This window comes from Jaculus jaculus, chromosome 7 (assembly GCF_020740685.1).
Source record: "Jaculus jaculus isolate mJacJac1 chromosome 7, mJacJac1.mat.Y.cur, whole genome shotgun sequence".
Lineage (NCBI taxonomy): Eukaryota > Metazoa > Chordata > Mammalia > Rodentia > Dipodidae > Jaculus > Jaculus jaculus.
In genome coordinates, this window is record NC_059108.1 from 98,004,274 (window position 1) to 98,023,226 (window position 18,953).

Here is an 18,953-nt window from a genome sequence, read left to right on the forward strand (position 1 = left end):
TCATTCCATAGGAAGGAACTCATTCCTAGTACTGTCAACCTGATCAAAAGCTTGTGGCTGGGAACAGACCTTAGGGAGAAATCTACTACTAAATTATAATAAATTTACAAGTTGCCAAACTACCTTCTAAATATTGATGTTTGTACTCATAAATTAGTACTGCTCTTAGCCTCAATCACAGAAATTTATTTTTTCAGTGGGCGGAAGTTAATGCAGAGATGCAGAGCTGGCAAAATGGCTGAGTATAAGAGACTTTAGTTGTTCAGATCTAAGTGGGACATGTAAGCCACTCCCTTCACAGCCCAGGGAACCTAGTGGCAGAAGCAGAAAGAATGCACAGATCCAGAGGATGGAGAGGAGGGCCGTGGGCTGCTGTCTTCTGCACGCGATATGGTGGCTAATCTCATGAACCCATAGCAGCAGTGGATTCCTGCACAACACTAGGCCCATCAACATTTCTTTATGGATGGAGGGGGACTTAGAAGACCCCACTTGCTCCCCACAGTTGGCAGTTGTTAGTTGCTGGGGAATGGTAATCACATACTTCAGTGGTATAGCCACTGGCAAGTTGCCTACACTCCAGTAAATAACCTTCCATCTGTGTTCATGCATGCAACCCTAATTTAATTTAGTGGGTCACAAAAAAAAAGGAGACATCAAAGTATGAAGGGGATTATAAAAAGAGCTTTAGATGGGGAGAAATAAGAAGGGGTTAAGATATGAGAAGAGTAAATAAGATCAAAATATATTCTATACATGCATGAAATTGTCAAAAAAATTAAAGTTCTCTGGTTTTATAAATGATAGAATGACAGAAGAAGAAATGAAGAAGAAAGTATAGAACAGGAAAGGAATAGAGAAAGAAAACAATGTAATAGAAAAAAAAAATTTTGTGTGAACACCAGCCCATATACAAATTTGGATTAAAGTAAAAAAAAAAAAAAAAAAAAACCCAAGGCCTCCCAACCTTGCCTTAACTTACCTCTCCATTATTTATACCCTTAGCTCAACCATATAAATCCTCTTTCTTGGCTCAGATTTCCTTCTAACATAAGCATGTGAATTTTAAGTAAGATGCTCCTGTTATGATCTCCAATTCACTTAACTTGTAAGGATCAAAGTAAATTATTATCTATTAAGTAGAGCAGTTCACTGTAAAGAAACCTGATTTGGTAGTCAGAAAGCTTGGGTTCAATTCATTTCATCCATTTTCCAATCTCACATGCTGTCAAGCTGAAGTTCTGAGTGTAGTGTCTATGGTTGAAAACTGAATTTCTCATCATATTAGTAGTAATTGATTTAAGGTTTTAATAAAAGGCATTGAGAATTCAAAGTACCACCTATTGTTCATGTCAAGATGTGCCAGCTTAATGCAATGAAATCCATATAAGCTTAGAAGTAAAACTACAGTTAGCTAAATAATTTTCAGGAGATTTTTCTGACAGCTGGGCACAGGTGACAGAGAATCAGAGGTCACAAAACTGATGAGCTTTATGTCCCAAATTTAAAGATATGAACCACTTCTTATTAATATACAATGAATTTTTATTCATTTCCTTTGAAATTCAATAGAAACTTCAATTATGAAAATATTTTCAGTAAATTAGGATGGGCCTTTCCCAATCTACTTTTTATAGCCCAAGCACATAAAGAGCAGGAGATATGTGAGAGGTGTGTCTAAAAAGTTAATGTATCCCTAAGTATGTTCAAATGACTTCTTAAGATCTTCATGCCACTGTTATGTATTCCATACAGTTCATGTGGTTTTTCACACCCACCAAAACACAAAAGGAATAAAGAAAATAAGAAGACAAAGAGAACAGCTTACTAGGTATCCCATGTCTTACATTCTCACATAAGTTTCCATCCCTGCACTTCTCATCACTCACTGCTCAGATTTCCAGAGCAAGTCTAGGCAAAACATTATCCAGGCTTTGGAATCCAAACAAAATCACAATCTCACTGAGAATATAGTGTGACTGCCAAGATACCTCTAATTCATGACATGTTTTAACTGTGATAAGAACTCCATGGAAGAATACTGAAGAAACATCATGGTCTAGAGCAATTGGTTACTTTGGGAATGAAGACCTTTTTCCAAACTGGATGAAGACTATAGTACAAGCCAAGAGGAAAATGTACGTGGCAAATCCAGGAAAGGCAACACTTATGCCTGTGTGGTTAGAGCTGAGATGCCACGCAATGGTATTTACTAGGATGGTCTCACAAATGTAAGTGCAACTCAATCACTTTCTACCTTTGCCATCTCAGATGATTTTGGTCCTCACAGAGCCTCAGTATCCTTCTCTGTGTCTGCATCAAAGTATGACAGATAACTGAATAAACTAAGTTCTCAGTAAATACTACCAGCTGTTGTCTTAATAAAGACAAAACTGCAGACATGGTTAAGAGGTATAGTGCAAGTGATCCATAAGTCAAAGCTTTCCCAGAATTTCACTCTGAATATATTCTATACTCAAGTGCATTAATTCCACAGTGTAAATAAACAACCACTGTGAACCTAAGGCTTCATATATGGCAATTAAATTCATGGGTGCCCATGCTCAACCACGGGTTTAATGAGTCAATATCTCCAGATTTACAGCAGGAGAAATATATCTTTGTTTAAATGATTTTGATGGACAGCTAAATCTGATGCTGTGTCAGACCAAAGAGCCCACCATGGAAGACACAGCCAAGAAATGACACTAAAGAAAGTGAAAGGAGGAAATCCTTTAATCATAACAGTTGCAATATTTCATTCTACTAATTTTAAGGATATTAATAAAAGCACTCCTGCTTCTTGTCATCATAGGAAATTGTATTACTTCTACAGTTAATTCAAATGCCTAAAATGAATTTCTGACATGGGCACCTCAAATAGTTATAAATATACAATTTATTATTATATCATATATACATATATATACATATATATGTGTGTGTGTGTATATATATATATATATATATATATATATATATATATATATGCATACACATATATATCTACCTCCTCTGCTGCTTGGAGGTGTGTGTGTGTGTGTGTGTGTGTGCACTTGAGCTTTCTGAGGACATATCAGAGACTGGACGGTTTAAGCAATAGGCATCTCTTTCCTAACAAGTTCTTTTTCATGGAGCCTTTCACCCAAGGTGCTTTTTCTTGGATTTTTTCCCCCTACCTAACCACATACCCTTTTCCTTTTTTTTTTAATCTTAGCTCAAGCACCACTCAGTAAGACCTCAAGAACTTAGGCTAGTTCTTTGCTGCTGCTGTCATAAAACAATATGTGTCCTCACTCAAGAGACCTAACTCTTACATTTGTAGTTAATGCTCTTTTGGGTGATTGTGTGACTAGCGTCCACCTCCTGTGTAAGTGAAAATTCCATTTATTCAATACTATTAACTGCTTGATAGTATTGTAATGAGTTCTTTGTCTCATGAAAAAAAAAAAATTAGGGACATGGACAAAAACAAATCAGTAATGAAAAGGGGATTTATTGAGAAAAAGGGGAGAAAGTCCAAAAGTGTCACGGCAAGCATATTAAGATTTGGGCCAGAATACAGAGAAGAGAACGAAGGGGGGAGGAGGAAGGGAAAATTATGCTTTTTACTTAGAACTCAGAAAAGCTGGCAGGATCCATGTGGTGGGACTAAGAACAACTACAATGTGGGAGGGAGGGCTTTGTGCACAGTGAAGTGATAATAGGATTTTTGGAGTTCAGAGAGGGTCTATGAACCCCAGTTTTTGAGATCTTGTTGACTTTTTAACAAAGAATTGAAATAGACTGAGAAGGATAAACTATAAGTCATTAACTTTATTTAGGGGGAGATTATGAGTCCAAGAAGGAGTGTGAAATGGGTATAGAGGCTCATGTGGAAGCAGGACCAGAGACATCATATGGGAAGCTGAGCATGGGGGTAGAGAGAAAACGTAAAGGGGGTTTTCAGGGAAAGTGCAAAGGGCTAGAGCTTAAACACACACACACACACACACACACACACACACACACACTGAAGCAAGGGTATACAGGCTCTCTCCATGTTGGGGAAAAAGGAGCTAGGAGATCAGTTAGCAAAGGACCCAGGCTACTGGAATAGGGGATGTCTTACCAGATCAGAGACCCCGAGGTTCAGGCAGGAGAAATGAACAGCCTATAAGACCTTGCCCACCTGGTAAACCTCTCTTATAGCTTGTTGGAGTGAGCTTTACCATCAGGCTCAGGTGAATCTGGGAGAGCTGACTGATTTGGACTCAAGGGGCTGGCCCAAAAGGGGCCATCATTCCTAAGTATGTGAGATTGGGGAAGAAGTAGAGGCACTGCAGCTGAGGGATAAGACTGAATCCTATGCTGAATTCAAGGTCTGCTGAAGTAGACAGAGTCTCTGTTACCTCTCTTTGGGTCTTTCCCTAGCTGGCTACCAAAAAGAAATTACCTGGGCTGGGCATGGTGGCACACGCCTTTAATCCAGGTACTCAGGAGGAACCTTGAGCTAGAATGAGACCCTACCATGTAAAAAAAAAGAAGGAAAGAAAGAAAGAAAAGAAATTACCTGGCTTCTACTTCATTTAGGGAATAACTATTCCTTACAACTCTTTAACACATGTATAGGTAACGGGTGGCCTCTTGACTAGGTGAGTGATTTTCAGGCTCCACCCAGCATCAGAAGACTTTGTTCTCCAGTCCTGAAGAATCTTCAAATGTTACCTAGGAAACAGGAGGTAGGATCTGTCCTTCAATGACATCCAAGCCTAATGTCTGCCTAGCAAGGACTATGTACATATTTTTTTGTATCCCTTGATTTTCACTGCCTAGTACAGTGCCTGGCACATTTTAGGCACCTAGTAACTATGCCTTGAATAAGGGTAAGCATAAATCCCTTTCCAGATAAAGCTGCTTTGCTCACAGTCACTGAGAAAGAGAAGGGCAGCCGTATTTAGTACCATACTGCCAACATAATGCCTAAAATGGCTTGGTAGTCCAGATCACTAGATTAGTGACTTAAATCTTGGTGCTTTAAAGTAAAAGTCATTAACAGAGCTCTTGATTATATGGGGCAGGGATTTGTGCTGAAGTGGCTGCTGTATGTCGATTCCAGCCAGGGTAACTCGTTTTAGCTGGGCTTTTTCATGCATTTGCAGTCAGCTGCCAGCTGGCTAGGGGCTGGCTGGTCTGGGACAGCTAATGGGCTAATGGGGACTGCTTATCCACTTGGTCTCAACCTCCAGAAGCCTAGCCCCAGCATATTCACACAGTGGGTTTCTAAGAATTGTGCAGAAAGGGTTAAGGGTCTCTAGAGAAGCCAGTGTGACGCTGAATAGCATCAATTCTGTTTTCATCCCCTGGCCAGAGCAAGTCCTAAGAGCAGCCTGGGTTCACAGACCAGGGAAACAGATACCATCTGTCCACAAGGGTAGCTGCACAGTTACATGGCAGTGCTTGGGGGAGGGGAGAAGGGGCGGGGAAACTATGGTTCTCTTTGCAGTTGACCATGCCACCTACAGGATGGCCAGTGTCTTAGAGCCTGATTTTGGAATACAAAGGTAAACTAAGGCAGTGAGAGCCTCCCTCTCAGGAATCTGAAGATGCAAAACCACGAGGAGACTGGGTGAAAGCAAAACTGAAAAGAACGGGGTGGTGTGACTCTGAAGGGTAACATACTAGCTAGATTTATAAAGGAACAAGCAGAGAGGACTGGCTCAGACACAGAGCAATGCAGTGACATGGGAGAGTACTGAGAATGACAAAGGAAGGAATTTGGAAGTAAAGGTGATGTTTTTTCTTCCCCACCTTTTAATTCTATACGTGGTCCTACAATAAGCCCTAAATTCCATTAGCACCATGCTCTAACAAACAACTCACCAGCCTACTGCCCTAACCTTATTATGTATAAATTCTGTGCAACCAAAAGTCTAATCAGATCAGTTAATAAGAAATATATGTGCAATCTTTTAATATCTTTCTAAATAGAACTATCCCATCCACTAACAAGCCTTTACCCCTTACTCCAAGGTTAACAAAGAAAATAAGCCTGTTTGAATATATGAATAAATCTAGTGAGTGGGAAAAGCCAAAAATTTTTAGCACAAGTTTTGAAGGAACATGGTATATCCATGGATGCAAATGACAAAATATAATGGTAATTTTTATGGGAGAAAAAAAAATCAGCTTTTACTCTAGAAAAGGTAGGTGTGTTCATATGCGGGTATGTGGATGACAGCCCTTTGTAGATCCATCTTGTCATTCTCTAGTGTCTTTCATTTGAGAATCACTGATACAAGGAACTATAAGCATCATTGTAAGATGTAAACATTGCAATCTGCATGAAGAAAATCATATTACACGCTAAATATTACCCATCTGGATTTGCAGCCAAGTTACAGTCCACTAAATCCTAAGTACTTTTTTTCAGCCAAAGCTATATTGCATTTCAGCTCTTTCGTTAGAAACTGATGCTAGGAATTGACAAGATAATAGGATGGAGAAAGTTTTCAGATCTCATTTGCAGCAGATCGGAGAAGGGTCAGTTACCTGGGTAATGAAGCATTGTCTGGTTGCCCCTGAATCACTCCACAGTCTGCTCTATCTCCAGAGGCTTAAAAAAAATCTGCATTATCACCATCCTTCAGAGCAGTATTCTCACACCTCCAAAGAGAAAACTTACAATAAGTCATCAAGGAACTGGGGGCCACTGATGCCAAACTTCAGATTTTGGTTATGAAAACTAATCTATGAGGAAGACAGCAAAGAAGAGAGTCTGAGCTTTGAGACTTGGCAAGTCACAGAAACAGCCTTTAATTTACATTAATACTCAGTCTTTTGTCTGATATATTTTTTCTCAAGCTAATGTATCTTGAAAGCTCCCATTCACAACTTGCTGCTAAAAAAAAAGAAGAAGAAGAATACAAAGGTATGCTACCTCTATGTGCATCTCATCCCTGTTATATTGTCCAGGCTTTGTTCTCTAGTCTGTGGGCACTTCCTCCCCACCCTTTCCTTAGCACTACAAGACCCTGCCAGTGTTGTGTTTGGCTTCCTGGAAACAAAGGGGACAGTGATATTGATGATTAATAAAGGATAAACTTGTCTATAATTGTTAAATTTTAATTTTAATTATTTTAATTTTAGTATCAAATGTCTGTCTTTAGTCCTCTTGCTTGGCTTAGTCAAGCACCTACCAAGTCTCCTGACATTTTGAAAGGAAGAGGCTTTTACTGAGTTCCCAGGATTGCAGGGATAATAAGTCAAATGCTATGCTGAACACCCACATAAGCATCCATGTGTCAGGCTTACTAGCTTCTACAAATATAAGGAAAATTAGTATGTAGTATACATATCATTATATTCCAGAAGGAATGTCATAGTAGAAGTCATTATGAATTAGTCTAGAAATTTCCTGAAAATCTTCACACAGGACTAAACCATGGCCCTTCCAGACCTTTATACCTCATAGCTATGAAAACCAGACCCTTGATCACACACAATGTGAATTACCTTTGTGGGGCATATTCTACATGTTATTAAAATTCTGGCTTGAATTTTATCCAACTTTATGTGACGTGTGAGATGGGTTGATTTCTAGTGATTGAGTCATCATTCATCTCTTCACTGATTCCAGAAACACCCACCTTCCAATAGCTTACTTTACACCAGTTCCCATTTTTTTATTTGCACAAATATTCATGTGGATTTCTTTATGGATTTATGTGTATGACAAGAAAAAAAAATGATTTCAAAACAGATCAAGACAGCCTGGAGAGATGGTTCAGTAGTCAAACATACTTCATTCAAAGCCTGAGGGCCCAGGTCTGATTCCCCAGTGTCCACATAAAGCCAGACAACAAAGTGGCACATACATCTGGAATGCGTTTGCAGTGGCCCTAGTGTGTCCATTCCTATTCCTATTCTCTCTCTCTCTCTCTCTCTCTCTTTCTCTCACTGCAAATAAAAAAAAAATTAAAAAGAATAGATCAAGGTACCGCCTGCCCTGTCATGATAGGGTCAGAGAAAAGGTTGTTATATCTGCATGCGTAAATGTAAAACTATATATACTAAGGTATGAAGCCTATAAGGAGAATGTTCACTTTCTCTTTCTTAAGAGAAACTTTAGTGAACCTGACAAAAATTAATGCTCTAAATCCATTCCTTTCATAATATAAGAGAAATGGTAGCATTACCATTCCTAGGAATACCTGTAGCCTTCCCAGGGGAGGAAAAGCCAAGCTAAGGCAAAAGAATGGCTCTGGGGATAAAGTGGGAAGGTCTTTGTAATGTTCTGCAGTAGCTGAGATCACTCCATGTTTGTAGTAGTCTTTACATAATATGTAAGAACAAGATGCACTGGCCATAGGGCCAAAAGATTCATTTGAGAAGAAATCTACAATCAATATGCTGTTAAGATGGAGAGGAGCCACCAAGGTAATTGGACTGAATGTTATTTCACTTGATTTTGAGTTGGGATTTTGTTTTGGCTTAATTTGGTTTGGGAGAGAGTTTTAATCCCGTTTTTTCCACTTCTAATAAAATGCGAACAACTTCACAAGAGTGCTCCCAACTTTTCTTCTATTTTTATTTTTATTTACCTAGCCTCTAAAGTCAGCTGTCATAATCCATTTGATTACAAGTCTTATATTTAATGTTACATTTATTGTACAGAATACTCATATATGTTATGCTTATCTAAATCTTAAACAATCTATATCTCTGTCACAACTTTACAAATAAAAAAAAAAATAGAGTTTAAGCCAGGTGTGGTGGCGCACGCCTTTAATCCCAGCACTTGAGAGGCAGAGATAGGAAGATCGCCATGAGTTGAAGGCCACCCTGAGACTACATAATGAACTCCAGGTCAGCCTGAGCTAGAGACAGACCCTGCCTCAAAATATATATATATAGTTTAATAAAACCAAATGGTTCCTTTGGGGTGCTAATAACTTCAGCCATCACAGCATGCTTAGATACACAAGGATCTTTGCCAGGTGGTGCATTTTCCCCATTTTTGACTCACTTGACAGCTCAGTGATGTGGGGGTTAATTACCCTTGTTGCAAAAGTGAAAACACCAGCTCTAGCAAGCATTTTCCCACCATCACTCAGCTTGCCACTGGCATGGCCGAGCCTCTGTTGCAATTATATAAGTACCAAACCTGAGAACCAGCATTGGAAAGCCCACATTTTCTGCTTCCAAATCAGTGGCAAATCTATTTCAGTTTTGTTTCCACTCCAAGCTCTGTATTGTGACAAAAGACACTCATCTCCCTTTGTTCCAGCGTTCTAAATAAGTGCTGGAGGACATCATCGGGAAGGGAAGCGTTTTCTCTAGTGGTTTTGTTTCACCAGCAGAAAGGTAGGGCAGAGTTAACAGACACTGCCGAAGCTAACTTAGCCCATAATTTATCAGCTACTGTAGAAATGAAAGACTTCTTTAGTTTCCTGATCACTTGCTGTCTTAAAGGTGAAATGCCCACGGGGTCCATAAGCAGGTTTTGTTCTTTGGGTTCCAAAGTGTTGTTTTTTTTTTTTTTAATCTTTAAAAATATTAACTAAGCAGTGAAAGTACTTAAATAGACTCTGGGGCATCTCTGGTTTGATTCTGGCCCTTCAGCAAAGCTACTAAAGTATAAATCTAGAGAACTAATGAAAAGGGAGTTAAATTCACAGCTTTCTCTAAATATTTTATAGCATAAGGCTTTAGTGTTTCAACTGCCTGCCACCTCTGCTGGGATATGAGCAGCTGGCTGAAGACTGCAGGCTGTGCTGCCCACATGGGCACTGCTCACAAAGCAGGACCCCAGAGCCAACCACACACCAGAAAAAGGAAGGCACTGGTACCTGTCCACTGGAGCCTCCTCTTCTGTTTTGACTTTCTCTCCATAGGAGAGCACACTGAGAGATTCTTAAGATGAATGATAATTTTTCAGGTTTCCATCATCCTTTGGGCAGCACTGTATGCAAGAAATGCTTAACACTGTTCAGAGAAAATGGTTCCCAGCCATCCACTCCCTCCGCCAAAGAGACGGCAATTGCACAAATGCCAACCTGGAGAGGAGCAGGTATGCCTCAGCTCAAACTTATCCCTGCTGCTGGAAAGAATAAAAACAGTCACTAAACATTCACTTTGCCAACAGTGCATGTTGGTAACAGCAGCATCTCTGCACAGAGACTTTTTAATAGCAATTCTAAATGAAACCCCAACATCTTCGATGCTCATCTGCACTCCTGGAGTTCCAAGAGCACAATCTGTCAAAGAATTTAAAAGCATGTCCTACACACAATAAAAGGGAAATCAACCTCAAAACCTTCTTAAAGACTTCTAGGTAGTTATGCATAGATACATGCAAACACACACACACACAAAGTTTTTCCAAGTTCTAGTCATACACGTCATCAGTGTGAACTAAAGAAGGTTTGTATAGTAGTGTAGAGAATCTGAATTCCATTTCTCTCTGTGCTTCTCCAAAAATTTGTGCTACTATAGCTAGCATAGCTAAGGACGATGACAGAGATCTCAGACCCACAGCAACTCTCTCTTTCTCAAAAATCTATAATGGTAAAAGTGTTTCCAGCCATCCAGGAAACAGAGGAGACTTGGGCCCACCTAGCATAAAGTTAGGTCACAGCCTCTGTCATCTATTTACGGCCACTGCTTTTACAAGAGGGATGATGAGTCCGAGAGTCAAAAGTACTCAAATGTAGCCCAAAACTGGAGTTCAGGCACAGACTCACAAAGATGAGAGAAGGAACTTAGTAGCCAGGAACAATGTATGGTCCCTGGGGAAAATCATTCCAAGTGATAAGGGTGTTTTACATTATGAATCAGCAGCAGAGCCTAAAACTTGAGTACCTTGATTCCCAGCCACTCCCTCAGAGGAAAAGTGAGGCTCAGAAGCTTAGAGCTGGAATTTGGATGTGTCACAGCTAGCCAAGGCAGAGTGGGTGGTGTGATGCCCTGTGGGAGTGACAGCAGCTACTGACCACAAACATTTGTGAACCATTCCTCAGAGATTAGAGCCTGAGGAAACAGCAGAGGAAGGTAGTCCCCCACCCCCCGCCTGTGGCCACAGTGTTGGGTGCAAATATCTGCAGCTAAGTAACCATGGATCATATCTAAACCTTCTGGGTGTTGTGTTGCAAGTGACTGAATCCATTATTCAATCTTCAGTATTCCATAAGAGTAACAGCCCCTTGAATTCTCAGCAAGAATTTCTTATTGGAACCCCCTTATATTTATAATTGTTGAGTACTTATTAAGTCCCTTACTTCTTTCCAGAAGGTTGGAAGTGAAGTCTCAAAAGATACAAATAGTTCCCAAAGCCAAATCAGTATCTGCTTAGTAAATGCTCACCATTTAGAGTAATGGGGAGATTTCTAGTGCACAAGCAAGTCAACTGTTTTGGACCTTATATTTGAAAATCTTATCCTTTTATCTTTAATGCTTCACTAGGTTTTCCAGAGGCAATGCAAATTTTACAGAACACATGGCTTTATTTTGAATAGAGAGTATATGTGACCCTACTTCATTTCTTTTTATAATTAACATACCTAACATCCCAAATGTTTTGTTGCTATGTCTTCCAACTGAGCATATTTACACTAACTGGAAAATGTTTCAGTCCTTTTACTCTCAGTCCTTCTCCAAATGGTACATTCTTATTGGTTTACTAAACCTATGAATAGCAAATAAAACTTCTGTTTACTCCTGTTTTTCTTGATTCAAAAATTAATTTTTCTGTCTACACCTCTCCCCTGAATTCCATATTCATGTATTAAGCTGCTTGTTTTACTTCTCTACTTGATAACCAAGATATTTTAAACTTTACCGTATAAAACCAAAGTCTATTTCTTCACATTTCACCCTGTACAATTCTCATCTTGGTAATAGCAATTCCATTTTGTTTTTGTGGGCCAATGACCTTGAAGTCACATTTTTTGCTCACAATCCATTATGAAATCCACTACCACATTATGTAAGATCAATCACCAAAACATACCCAAAACCTGACTCTTCTCTCCACCATAATCACTGCTAACTTAGTATGAGCACACATCATTTCTTTCTTTTGATTTTTATCAATTAGTTTTGTATTCAGTGAATACTCTCAAGTTGGTACCATTTTTAGCCTCCTCCCTGCCCTCCCCACTCCCTCTGGCCCCTCCTTGTTGGGGTATATGGGCCATGGATGTGGGGTTAGCCTTCAGATATGGGTAGGAGGAAATGTCTCTGTGTTTCATGACCCAGTGTGTGGCTCTGCATTCCTTCCGCCTACTCTTCTGAAAATTGCCCTGAGCTATGTTGGGTTCACATTAGGTTTGCTTCAGTGATGAGGTCTTGGGAGCCTCTGTGTCTCTGGATATCTAATTTGATAGGAGTTGATTGTTCTCTGTGTTGATCTCCTTCACCCTTGTGTTAGTACCAAGTTCACCAAGAAAACAGCACATTTGCTTGTTTCACCAATTATTCTTAGTTTCACCTGGGGCCCTTTTGAGGTATGATGGGGTGGTTCTCTTCTTAGGATCTCCATCTATTTGAAAAAGAGAAGCAGAATCTCTAATGGAGAGAGAGTAAAGTTAGCACCAGATAAATGGAATAACAATTCTTTTTTTAGCAATAATTTAATAGGTGTAGGCCCTCTTGTAGACCATGACTGATGGCAGCTTGATAATGGAGAGTGAGCTCATTTTTGGATCTGGTTGACTTGTTTCCCAGCTCCAGCTATGAGTTCCATTCCACTGAATGGATCACTTAGCCAAATCAAGAGGAGTTGGTTTCCCACCATGGCTGTGCACCACTATTGCACTTCTGTGAACATCACAACAGATTATTTGCAGCTAAGGACAGATATTGGTCATTTTCCCCCAGTCGCCCATGTAGCACTAGATGTGCTGACTGTCTGTGGACTGACTCTCTTTGAGATTCCAGCAATATCACTCCATGTTACGTGTTAACCACATACAGTGTCGTCAGCAGTAGGCTTTTTTTTCTGGTCTTATATTGAGGTCTTTGATCCATTTAGACTTGAATGTTGTGCATGGCAAGATGTGTGGATCAAGTTTCAATTTCCTGCATATGGTTATCCAATTTGTCCAGCACCATTGTTAAAGATGCTGTCTTTTTTCTAGCCTATATTGTTACAGCCTTTGTCACATATCAAGTAGCTATAATTGCTTGACCCAAAATCTGGGTCCTTAATTCTATTCCATTGCTCTATGCTGGTACCATGCTGTTTTTATTACTATGGCTTTGTAATATAGCTTTAGATCAGGTACAGTGGTGCCTCCAGAGGTGTTTCTTTTGCTGAGGATATGCTTGGATATGTGAGGCCTTCTGCCTTTCCATATGAAATTTGAGATCATTTTTTCTAGCTCTGTGAAGAACAATGGTGGGATTTTGATTGGAATTTCATTAACTCTGTATATTTCCTTTGGTAGGATTGACATTTTCACAATGTTAATTCCTCCTATCCAGGAGCATGGGCAGTCTTTCCATTTTCTCAAGTCTTCCTCATTTTCTGAGTGGTTTTATATTTTAATTGTATAGATATTTCACTTCCTTGGTTAATGTTATTCCAAGGTTTTTGTTGTTGTTGCTATTGAAAATGGGACAATGCCCTTATTTCTTTCTCTGTATCTTTGCATATATAAAGGCTACTGATTTTTGTGCATTGATTTTGTATCCTGCTTCTTTCCTGAAGGAGTTTATCACCTTCAAGGGTTTTGGGATGGAGTCTCTCGGGTGTCTTACATATAGAATCATGTCATCTGCAAATAGAGATTACTTAACTTCTTTCTTTCCAAATTGTATCCTGTTAATTTCTTTCTCCTGTCTTATTGCTTTATCTAGGAGTTCCAGTAGTATGTTGAAGAGCAGAGATGAGTGGACACCCCTATCTTGTTCCTAATCTCAATGGGAATTCCTCCAGTCTCTCTCCATTAAATATTATTTGGGTTTTAGGAGCTTTGTATATAGCCTTTATTATGTTAAGATATGAACCAACCATGCCAATTCTCTCCAATGTTTTCATCATGAAGTGATGTTGTATTTTGCCAAAGGCCTTTTCTGCATCTATTGAAATGATCATGTGGTTTTTGTGTTTAACCTTGTTTATATGGTATATTAGAATGACAGATTTCTGTATGTTGAACTGCCCCTAGATTCCTGGGATAAATCCCACTTAATCAAGGTGGATAAGGTTTTTGGTGTATTGTTGGATTTCTTTGCAAGGATTTTGTTCAGGATATTTGTGTCTAAGTTCATCAGGGAAATAGCCTGGTAGTTTTCTTTTCTTTTGGCATCTCTGCCTGGTTTTGGAATTAGGGTGGTATTAGTTTCATTGAAGGAGTTTTGGAGCTTTCCCTGTTCTCCAAGTGTGTGGCACAGTTTGGAAAAATTGGTTTGAGTTCTTCCATGAAGGTTTTATAGAATTCAGCTGAGAAGCCATCCAGTCTTGGACTCTTCTTTTGGGGGAGGTTTTTTACTACCTTTTCAATCTCGATGAGTGTGATAGGTTTGTTTAGGAGATTAATCTGCTCTGAGTTTAGCTTTGGTGGATGGTATGTGTCCAGGAATTTATCCATCTCCTCCATATTATTCAGTTTTGTGGAGTAGAGGTTTTTGAAATAAGCCCTGATGATTCTCCCAATTTCACTTATGTCTGTTGTGATCTCTTGTTTTTCAGGGTTTTGTTATTGTTGTTGTTGTTGTTGCTATTTTGTTTGCTTGTTTTTTGAGGTAGGGTCTCACTTTAGGTCAGGCTTACCTGGAATTCTCTATATAGTCTGAGGGTGGCCTCGAACTCACAGTGATCCTCCTATCTCTGCCTCCTGAGTGATGTGATTAAAGGTGTGTGCCACCATGCCCAGCTTTTCTTTTTCATTTTGAATTTTGATAATTTGAAGCATCTTTTATTTTGCTTGGTCAAATCCACCAGGGGTTTATCAATCTTGTATTTTTTCAAAGAACCAGTTTCATCAATTTTCTTAATTGTTTTCTTAGTTTCCAAATCATTAATTTCTGCTTTGATCTTAATTATTTCTTTCTGTCTAGAGCTTCTTCTGTTGGATTCTTCTGGCTTTTCCAGTGCCTTTAGGTGGATGGTTAGGTTATTGATCTGGAATCTCTGACTTGGTTATGAAGGCATTTAGTGCTAAGAATTTTCCCCTGAGTACCACCTCATGGTATCCCGTAATTTTTGGTACAATATGTTCTCATTGTCGTTCATTATAGAAATTTTGCAATCTCATTTTTTATTTCTTCCACTATCCATTTATTGTTTTAAAGTGTGTTGTTCAGTTTCCAAGTGCCATTAGGATTCTTGGTGGGTCTTTTGTTGTTAATTTCTAGCAATATAGCATTGTGATCTGATATCATGCAGGGAATTATGTCAATCTTCCTAAATATATGGAGGCAGGCTGTGTGACCCAGTATATGATCTATTTTAGAGAATGTTCCATGGGCTGCCAAGAAGAATGTGTAGTCTGGATTTGGGATGGAATGTTATGTAGATATCTATTATGTCTAAGTGATCTATGATTTTGTTGAGCTCTCTTACTTTTCTGTTGAATTTCTGCTTGGATGATCTATTACTGATAATGGTATATTGAAGTCCCCACTATGATGGGTTTGGTGGTTATTTCTGTTTTATTGTCAAGTAGGTTTTGTATTATGAACTGTGGTGCCCCTGTGTTTGGTGCATAAAGATTTATGATTGTGATATCCCTTTGATGGATCATTCCTTTAATAAGTAGGAAGTGGCTTTCTTTGTCTTTTTTGATTATTTTTGGTTTGAAGTCTATTTTATCCAATATTAGTTTAGCTACTCCTGCTTGTTTCTTATTCTCATTTTCTTAGAATATTGTTTTCCACCCTTTCACCCTGAGGAGGTTTCTGTCTTTAGTGGTGAGGTGGGTTTCTTGAAGACAACAGATTGAGAGGTCTAATTTTCTGATCCACCCTGTTAGCTTGTATTTCTTGATGGGTGAATTAATGCCATTAATATTTAGTGTAATGACTGTGAGATTTGACTTGATCCTTGCCATATTGTGTTGGTATATGTGGTTTGGTATTTTCATGGAGTTTGACGTTTTTTGCACCTTCTCTGAGTTTGGTTATTGTGACCGCTTCTTGTAGACATTTGAGGTTGAGTATTTGATTCTTCTGTGTGGAGAATTTCCTGAAATACTCTCTGTAGGTTTGATTTTGTTTTCATATAATTGTAAAGTTGAGTTTTGTCATGGAAAGTTTTTCTTTCACCATCTATTGTGAGGGATACTTTTGCTGGGTAGAGTAGTTTTGGTTGGAAGCCATAGGTCCTTAAACTTTGCAGGGTTCCAAAGGCCCTTCTGGCTTTCAGAGTTTCCATTGAGAAAGTCTGAAGTAATTCTGTTGGGGTTACCTTTATATTTAATGTGTTGTTTTTACCTGAGTGCTTTTAGGACTTTATCTTTGTTATCAATGTTTAGAGTCTTAATGAAAATATGTCTTGGAGAATTTCTCCTTTGTTCCAGTCTGTTTGGAATTCTGATAGCTTCTTGTAATTTGATGGGACTTTCTTTTGAGAGAGTGGGAAAGTGTTTTTTGATAATTTTGTTGAATAAATTCTCTATTGCTTTGGTCTGTACTTCTTCCCCTTCTGGTATTCCCATGATCCAGATGTTAGAACATTTAAGGGTATCCCACAATTCCTTCATGTTGTGTTCACAGAAATTTTTGAACTTATTGAAACTTTTGAACTCTTGAACTGTTTCTTCTGTCTTGTCTTCCAGATCTGAGTTTCAATCGTCCACAGGGCTGACTCTATTCTTGAGAGCTTCTAAAGAATTTGGGGCTTATTCCATTAGGTTTGTGGGCAGATGTGCAGAGCAGGCAGAGTGGGCTGAGCTCGCACAGGTGGATGGGTGGCACAGGCCTAAGCTCAGGTGCGTGCAGTGGGCAGATGGACTGGTCAGGCCTGGGCTTGTGTGGGCTGGCAGGCAGAGCTGGCCTGAGGTCACAGGTGGGTGGGGGTAGCCAGGTGATTGCCCCTTAGCAGTAAGGCAAGTGAAACTATATTGGCCTGGATGCACTTTCTGCAGTAAGTGCAGAAGTATCCTGAGGCTGGGACTATGGCTAGTGTAGCTACTTGGGGGCAGGGAGGTGTTGGGGGACTGGTGGACCCAAGAATGAGGGAATCAGCTGATTCCCTTTTTTTCCTCTCAGCCTTCCCACTGGTGATCTATCAGAGACTACTGTCCCCTAAAAGACCCAGTGAACCCTTAATGCCTTGCCTTTCCTGCCAGGGGAGGTGCGGCACAGTTAGGTGGATGCCATCTTGACTGGAAGTCACACATCATTTCTTATCTGGATAAATGCAATAGTCTCCTAACATATTTCTTACCTCTCCCACCTTATTCCCACAGTGCTCTTCCATGCATTGGTCAGATCCTGTCCCTTCTTTGCTCAAAACCTTTGTACAACTTGTTTGCTTTCAGAGTGAGACCCCCACATTCCTCCCACATCTACAAGGCCAGACTTATTTAGAAGCTTACCAGCTCTGACATCATCTCCTGCTGCACATTCCTTCATGTCTTTCCAGCTGCCAAGCTGGTTTTGGAGCCTCAGAGCCTCAGAGACACGGCATGCACTTGGCCTGTCTTCTCCCATCCCATAGATCACTCCTCCTCTTCCTTCTGGTCTGTTCAAATCCTCCCTTTATCAGAAATGTGTTTAGTCCCTTCTTGACTGCTCTGCATGAAAGCACACTCTGACTTCCTCTTGTAATTTCCTATACCTTGCATACATTTTTACTTCTCCTTCAGATCATTGGCATAATCATTGCCTTCTGCCATTAGAATGTCAGAAGAGGGGTCATATGGCTGTCTTTGATCACTGGTGCACTTCCATCACATAAAGTATTACCTCACACCTATATCATTTTGCAGTTTTTCCAAGATCAATTTTTACATATTTAATAGCACTCAGGGCTTCATCTTATGCTTTTTATTGTCTTAGTAACAAATAAAACAATGGTGTGTGTCATAACTAACATCTTAGATTTCATGAAAATGTGATAGTTGGCATTCAAAATATATTTTGAATGAGCAGTAAGTTCTGTTTATTGTATTTTCAAAAGCATAGTGCTCAAGTTCTTGGGAAAAGAACTACTTAATTATAATTTACTGTACAATTTGATCCACTTATTTTAAATGTTTATATAACATGTGGCAATAGGGGTTATAGAACAAAAAATAGATTAAAAGTATCAAGGAAAGGAAATTGTCAAGTTGAAAGCAGCCTAGAGTAAGAAAGACATGGGCAAAAGAATCACCAGAAATTATTTGAAAATCCAAAGTAATTAATAAGGTAGACCTTTATAATTCAATTGCTCCTGAGGGAAACTCTATTAACATATAAAACAAAAATTACTTAGAGTAAATACCTAAGTCCTAGTCATAAAAGATAAGATAAAATCAGGGGCTGGAGAGATCACTTAGTGGTTAAGCACTTGCCTGTGAAGCCTAAGAACTCTGGTTTGCGGCTCAATTACCCAGGACCCCCGTAAGTCAGATCTACATGGTGGTGCATGCATCTGGAGTTTATTTGCAGTGGCTGGAGGCCCTGGTGCGCCCATTCTCTCCCTCCCCCCCCCCTCTCTCTCTCTCTCTCTCTCTCTCTCTCTCTCTCTCTCTCTCTCTGCCTCTTTCTCTCTCTGTCTGTCTGTCACTCTCAAATAAATAAATAAGTAAAAATAAACAAAAAAATTAAAAACTAAGATAAAATCAAACATGGAACGTCCTTAGTTCAAGAAGCAGACGCAAAGAGGTGCATCTGTATTGGATCTTATGATGGCTAACTTCAGTGTCAACTGGACAAGCTTTAAAATTTCCATGGAAACACACTTCTGGGCATGTCTGTGAAGGACATTCTACATTAGGTTCATTGAGGTGGGAAGACCCACCTTATGGAAAACACCCTTCCAC